This window comes from Corvus moneduloides, chromosome 10 (assembly GCF_009650955.1).
Source record: "Corvus moneduloides isolate bCorMon1 chromosome 10, bCorMon1.pri, whole genome shotgun sequence".
NCBI lineage: Eukaryota > Metazoa > Chordata > Aves > Passeriformes > Corvidae > Corvus > Corvus moneduloides.
The window spans coordinates 28,361,762-28,368,191 of NC_045485.1; positions in this window are offsets into that span (position 1 = coordinate 28,361,762).

Genomic DNA, 6,430 nt, shown 5'->3' on the forward strand with positions numbered 1-6,430 from the left:
ACTCACCAGTGCTGCCCAGTCTCCCCCTGCCAGGTGGGAGTTTGGAAGGACAGGGCACTCATGTGTTGGCAATGCCAGCCCTGTTATTCCAACTGCCTCTCCCAACAACCATGGAAACAAAGATCTCCACACCAGGCAGTACACACAGCAAAACACTGACAAATCAGGATCTTCCCTTATTCCCGCCAAGTTGAACCATTTACCTGAGATGAAGCTGATATGAACAGAGCCTGTCCAAGCACCAGTGAGACACTGAGCAACCTCCTTGTGCAGCTGCTTTGCTTCAGGCTGTCGCTTCCCAAGTGATTTGGGCTCTTCCTGCCCATCTACCAAGTGGGAAGAACACTCTGATGGGGTGTCCAGATGCAGGATTCCAGCTGGTGATTAATTATTCACATCAAAGGGACTTGGAAAAAAGTGTTTCCACACTGGGAAAGGTGGGGGGAAGCAGGAGTGACAGCTACAGGAATGGACCAGAACCAGTTTCAGGTGAATCCGGTAATCATGGAATGCTTGACTGAGCTTACTGAAGCACCTGTATGCATTGGGGATGAGACCTCCAGCCTGATTTTTCAGGGAAGTAATCCTCAGCAGAGGAGCAGGAGCACCTGAGTTCCCTTTTCCCCCAAAATGATCCAAACTCAAAAGCCTGGAGCCAATCCTGTCCTGCTGGCACCAGGCTCTGGGGTTCAGTGTTTCTCCAGCCTCCACTGTAGCTGCTCCTGCTCCACACCAGGACCTCTATGCCCACAGGGAGGCCCTGGTCTGAACAAGGCCTGGAGTTTCAGACCCCTGCTCCAAAACAGAGCTGGAGTCTGTGAGCCCTTGGCTGCGGAGCCGAGATGTGGAGGCCCATCCCCAGCAGCCTCTTGGCCTCTCCTTCCCCTCGCTGCCGCTTCCTTCAGGGATTAGAAAGGTTGGACTCCCAGATCGCAGGATAGTCTGGACTGGGAGGGACCTTTAAAGCTGATCTCGTCCAGCCCCCTGCAATGGGCAGGGACATCCTGGCCGAGAGCCCCGTCCAGCCCAGCCTTGGCCACGCTCAGGCCCTGAGCTGCAGCACTCAAGGAAGAAGGTCCCGTGCTTACCCATGGATTTTGGGATGTTTTTCCTTAAACACCAGAGCCTCCGTTGACAGGTGCCCCCAGACAGAGCTGCTCAATGGCTGCTGCAGCTACCCCTGAAAGCTCGGGGCTGCCAAAGACAGCACCACAACTGCTGTAGACACATCACCCTGGTATCCCAACATCCCTGCATCCCAACATCCCAGCTGCCACAGACACAGCATCCCAACATCCCTGCATCCCAACATCCCAGCTGCCACAGACACAGCATCCCAACATCCCTGCATCCCAACATCCCAGCCGCCATAGACACAGCATCCCTGCATCCCAACATCCCAGCTGCCACAGATACAGCATCCCTGCATCCCAACATCCCTGCATCCCAACATCCCCGCTGCCACAGACACAGCATCCCTGCATCCCAACATCCCTGCATCCCAACATCCCCGGCTGCCACAGACACAGCATCCCTGCATCCCAACATCCCCGCTGCCACAGACACAGCATCCCTGCATCCTGCCCCCCCCGCTGCACTAAACACAGCTCCAGGACACCCCAGCATCCCAACATCGCAGCTGTGCTGACTCAGCATCCCGGCTCTGCTGCAGCCCATGCGATTCCAGCCCAGGCTGAGTTTCCCAGGCTCTGCTGCAGGACACACCCAAGCTTGGCAGCAGCCCCCAGAGGGAGGCTGGGCTCGGAATTCCCTGCTGCAGTTCCTTGGAGATCATTCTGCTTCGATTTGGATTCCTCAACTAAAAGGATCATTTTCTCCAGACCTCCTGCTGCATCCCAGGTCTGTGGAATTCCTGAGCACGGGCTCAGCTCACAGTTCCTCTGCATCAGGCCTCCCTCCCGGCACCCCCAGCCCCCTCCCTCTGCCAGGAGCCCCCAAGGGTGACACCCCCACCCCGAGTGCCCCCTTGGCTCCATCCCAACCCCTTGGGGCCCATCCTGGAGGGAAGTGGTGGCTCCTGCCCCAAAGGGGCCGCAGGGTCCTGAGCTGAGCGTGGCTGGAGGGAGCTCGGGGCTGGGCAGGGGCACCCACAGCACCTCTTTAAGCCCAGCCCTGCTCCTCAGGGTGCCAGCCTGGGCTGAGGAGGTGCCAAGCTGGGTTGTGGAGATGCCAGTGCAGTGCCAGTCCTGTGCCAGCCTGGGCTGAGGAGGTGCCACACTGCAGCCAGAATGGGTTGAGAAGGTGGCAGACCAGTGCCAGCTGAGAGTTGAGGGGGCTCAGCCTGGAGAAAAGGAGACTTAGGGGGACCTTCTCACTCTCCCCCACTCCCTGACAGGAAGGTGGAGCTAGGAGAGGGTCAGGCTCTACTCCCAGGAAAAAAGCAATAGGACGAGAGGACATGGTCTTAAGCTGTATCAGGGGATGTTTAGGTCGGACATTAGGAAGAATTTTTTCATAGAAAGGGTGATTTGATATTGGAATGGGCTGCCCAAGCAGGTGGTGGGATCATTGTCCCTGGAGGAGTTTGAGGAAAGACTGGATGTGGCACATGGTGCCATGGTCTGGGTGACAGGGCAGGGGTCCGTCACAGGTTGGACTGGATGATCTCAGAGGTTTTTTCCAGCCTCAGTGGTTCTGTGATTCTGTGATTCAGTGATTCTGTGGCTTCCCTGTCAAAGCTCAGAAAATCTGCAGGTCAGGAAACTTCATCAGAGGAACAAACTGGCCATGGCCAGACAAGAGGCCTGATGAGATCAACAAGCTCCCTCCAAGACCTAAAGGGGAAAAGGAGAAGAGAAGAGAAAAGAAAAGAGGAAAAAAAAAAAAGAAAAAAACAAAAAAAAAAAATCTTACTCCCGTCCTCTGCAACTTTTCTTTGGAGATTCATTTACTTGCATTCATGCCCAAATTCTGTGAATTTGCACATATTCAGGATTTAAACCCAAACAAACTCTATTTCCACACCCCAATTCCTTTAACCCTAATGAGCCTCAGCGCCCACAGACCCCCCCTGCCCTTTTCCTCACTCCGTTCTGCCAGGGACACATGCTGGGATCAACCCTGACCCACCTTGCTTGCCTCAGTTGTGCCAGAGATTCCCATTAAAGGGAAGGGAATCCTGCTTTTCCATTGCTCCCCAAAAATTGGTCAAAAGAGGAAAAAAAAAAAGGATTTTTCTTCTTCAGAAGACTTTGTGGGACAGAACTGAAGTCACGGGCTTATGGGCATTTCCCAAAAATCCCAGAGTTCCATTTGATCTGCCAGAATGGATCAACTTTTGGCTTCAGGAAAAGAAGGGCAGGATTGGCCATTATTCCTTTCTTTTGCCTCAGATCCCCTATTTCAGCATCACGTTGGAACATTTCATGTGCTGTGGTGAAAAACCCTGGAATTGTGTTTTGCTTGAAATTCCTTCACTGAAATAACACCTCTGCCAAGTATTTTTCAGTGAAAAGGCCCTGACAGCTGATTAAACTTTCAGTAATTTAAAATATTTAAATCCCAGTAATTTAAAATATTTAACAGATACAGACAAGATGATTCCACAACTCTTTCAGCCACAGTCTTCGTAACCCCAACTCCAATGAGGAGCTAAAGCTCAGCAGCACAACTAAGGAATCCTTCTCATGCTTCACAAAAAATGTGCAGGAATTTTAAAATCTGTGGTAAATAAGGCAAATTCTAAACATTTTCCTCTCCCTATCGGCTGCTCCCATGCAGAGCTCTGAGCCCTGCTGAGGGCTATGATCAGCTGCTTCTACAACTCATGGAAATGCCACTGGATCATTTTAGCTTTAAAATAACTCAGGTATTTTCTTATGGATGAAATTTTTAATCCCCCAATAATGAAAAGAAACAATTTACAAAAATAATTCAATTTACCAGCATGTGGTCACATATTCCCAGACGTGAACTGCTGGTACTGCCACAAGCAGTTTCATGGTTATATATTGCCATTTAACATTTTGTGGCACATGAGAGTCTGAAGGTCACTTAAGGAACCCCCGGCAAAAGCATCAGCAGAAGCAGGTTTAAAATAAAAGCAAAAGCACGACAGAGTTCTTTGGCAAAGCTCACTCTGCTACTCAATGGATAAAGCACACAGAGAGAAAAAAATCTAATATTGGTCAGTGTAAACCTAAAATCACCCCAGCCTGACTTACCCACAACTCTAAAGAATTTAAGGATCCCAGAGGAACATTCCCGCTGCATTCGCTGCAGCGCATCCGCGCTCCCACCCAGAGCCCTGAAGAGTTTGCAGCGGGCAGGGGCCGGCGGTGCGGGCGCAGGGGAGGCACCGCGGCTGTGCAGGCGCACGGGCAGGTTTGCACTGAGAAATCCCGCAGAGCTCAGGGAAGGGTCGCTGCCTCTGCTCTCCCCGAGGGCCGAAGGGCCGAGCCCCGAGCAGCGGGGCAGCAGCCCAGGCTCCGGCGCTGCTTCTCCGAGCACAGCGGACGTGGGGCCCCGCTGCCGGGGGGATGCTGGGCACAGCCCGCCGAGGCGCGGGACAGCTCCAAAGGTCTCAGGACGGCGTCCACAGGTCACAAGAGAGTGGACTTTGGCCACCGTCATTTTCCATCCCAGCTGCAATTTGGGTCAGGGACTTTCTTTGAAAGTTCGATAACGAAAATGTTGTTCCGCTTGGGTTGTTCTCCAGGCAAGAAAAATGAGTTCCCAAGGCTGTTTGTTGAAGCAGGAGCTCGTTAGCCAGCAGCAGTTCCTGGGAGCAGACCGTGTTCCCGGTAACCTCGAGAGGAGCTCGGCGCAGGCGCCGCTCGTTGGGGTCTGACGGCGTTTCTGAGACCACAGAGCAGCGCGAGGCTCGGGGAGAGAGGCACCGCCACCCATTTGTTTATGGAAATACCTGATGTTTCGCTCAGGAAACTCTTTTTTCCTTCAAATCAGGGGATTTTCCCTCTTTAGCCCGCACATCTCCTGGAACTCGCCGCGGAGTTGTGCTTCGGGAATTGTCCACCGGAGGGCAGCAGCGAGCGCGGGGAAACAGCGGCATTGCGCATGCGCCGCCCCGCGGCTGCAGTTCCGGCTACCAACACCAGGCGGCAGCACGAGCTGACGGCGCTGCCGAGCGCCCGCCCCGCCCCAGCCCGGCCCGGGGGCTCTGGGATGGTTCGGGACGGGGCGGCCTCAAAGCCCGTCCAGTGCCACCCGTGCCATGGGCGGGGACACCTTCCCCTGGGCCGGGCTGCTCCAGACCCCGTCCAGCCTGGGCCCGGGGGCTCTGGGATGGTTCGGGACGGGGCGGCCTCAAAGCCCGTCCAGTGTCCTCTCCTGGGGAGCGGTTTCCATGTCACTTACTTCTTTGGGGGCCTCTCCATCCTTGCTTGTTTTCCCCAGCAATCACGGGGTCTTCGTTCTCCTCGGACTTGGATGCCACATCCCAATCAAGCTCTGGTCCCACAGTGAATCCCTGGCCGGACGAGGAGCCTCAGAGCCCTACTCCAAAACGGAGCTGGAGTCTGTGAGCCCTTGGCTGCGGAGCCGAGATGTGGAGGCCCATCCCCAGCAGCCTCTTGGCCTCTCCTTCCCCCCGCTGCCGCTTCCTTCAGGGATTAGAAAGGTTGGACTCCCAGACCGCAGGATAGTCTGGACTGGGAGGGACCTTTAAAGCTGATCTCGTCCAGCCCCCTGCAATGGGCAGGGACATCCTGGCCGAGAGCCCCGTCCAGCCCAGCCTTGGCCACGCTCAGGCCCTGAGCTGCAGCACTCAAGGAAGAAGGTCCCGTGCTTACCCATGGATTTTGGGATGTTTTTCCTTAAACACCAGAGCCTCCGTTGACAGGAGCCCCCAGACAGAACTGCTCAATGGCTGCGCAGCGACCCCTGAAAGCTCGGGGCTGCCAAAGACAGCACCACAACTGCTGTAGACACAGCGCCCTGCTATCCCAACATCCCTGCATCCCAACATCCCAGCCGCCATAGACACAGCATCCCAACATCCCTGCATCCCAACATCCCCACTGCCACAGACACAGCATCCCAACATCCCTGCATCCCAACATCCCAGCCGCCATAGACACAGCATCCCAACATCCCTGCATCCCAGCTGCCACAGACACAGCATCCCTGCATCCCAACATCCCCGGCTGCCACAGACACAGCATCCCTGCATCCCAACATCCCCGCTGCCACAGACACAGCATCCCTGCATCCTGGCCCCCCCCCCCCGCTGCTCTAAACACAGCTCCAGGACACCCCAGCATCCCAACATCGCAGCTGTGCTGACTCAGCATCCCGGCTCTGCTGCAGCCCATGCGATTCCAGCCCAGGCTGAGTTTCCCAGGCTCTGCTGCAGGACATGCCCAAGCTTGGCAGCAGCCCCCAGAGGGAGGCTGGGCTCGGAATTCCCTGCTGCAGTTCCTTGGAGATCATTCTGCTTCGATTTGGATTC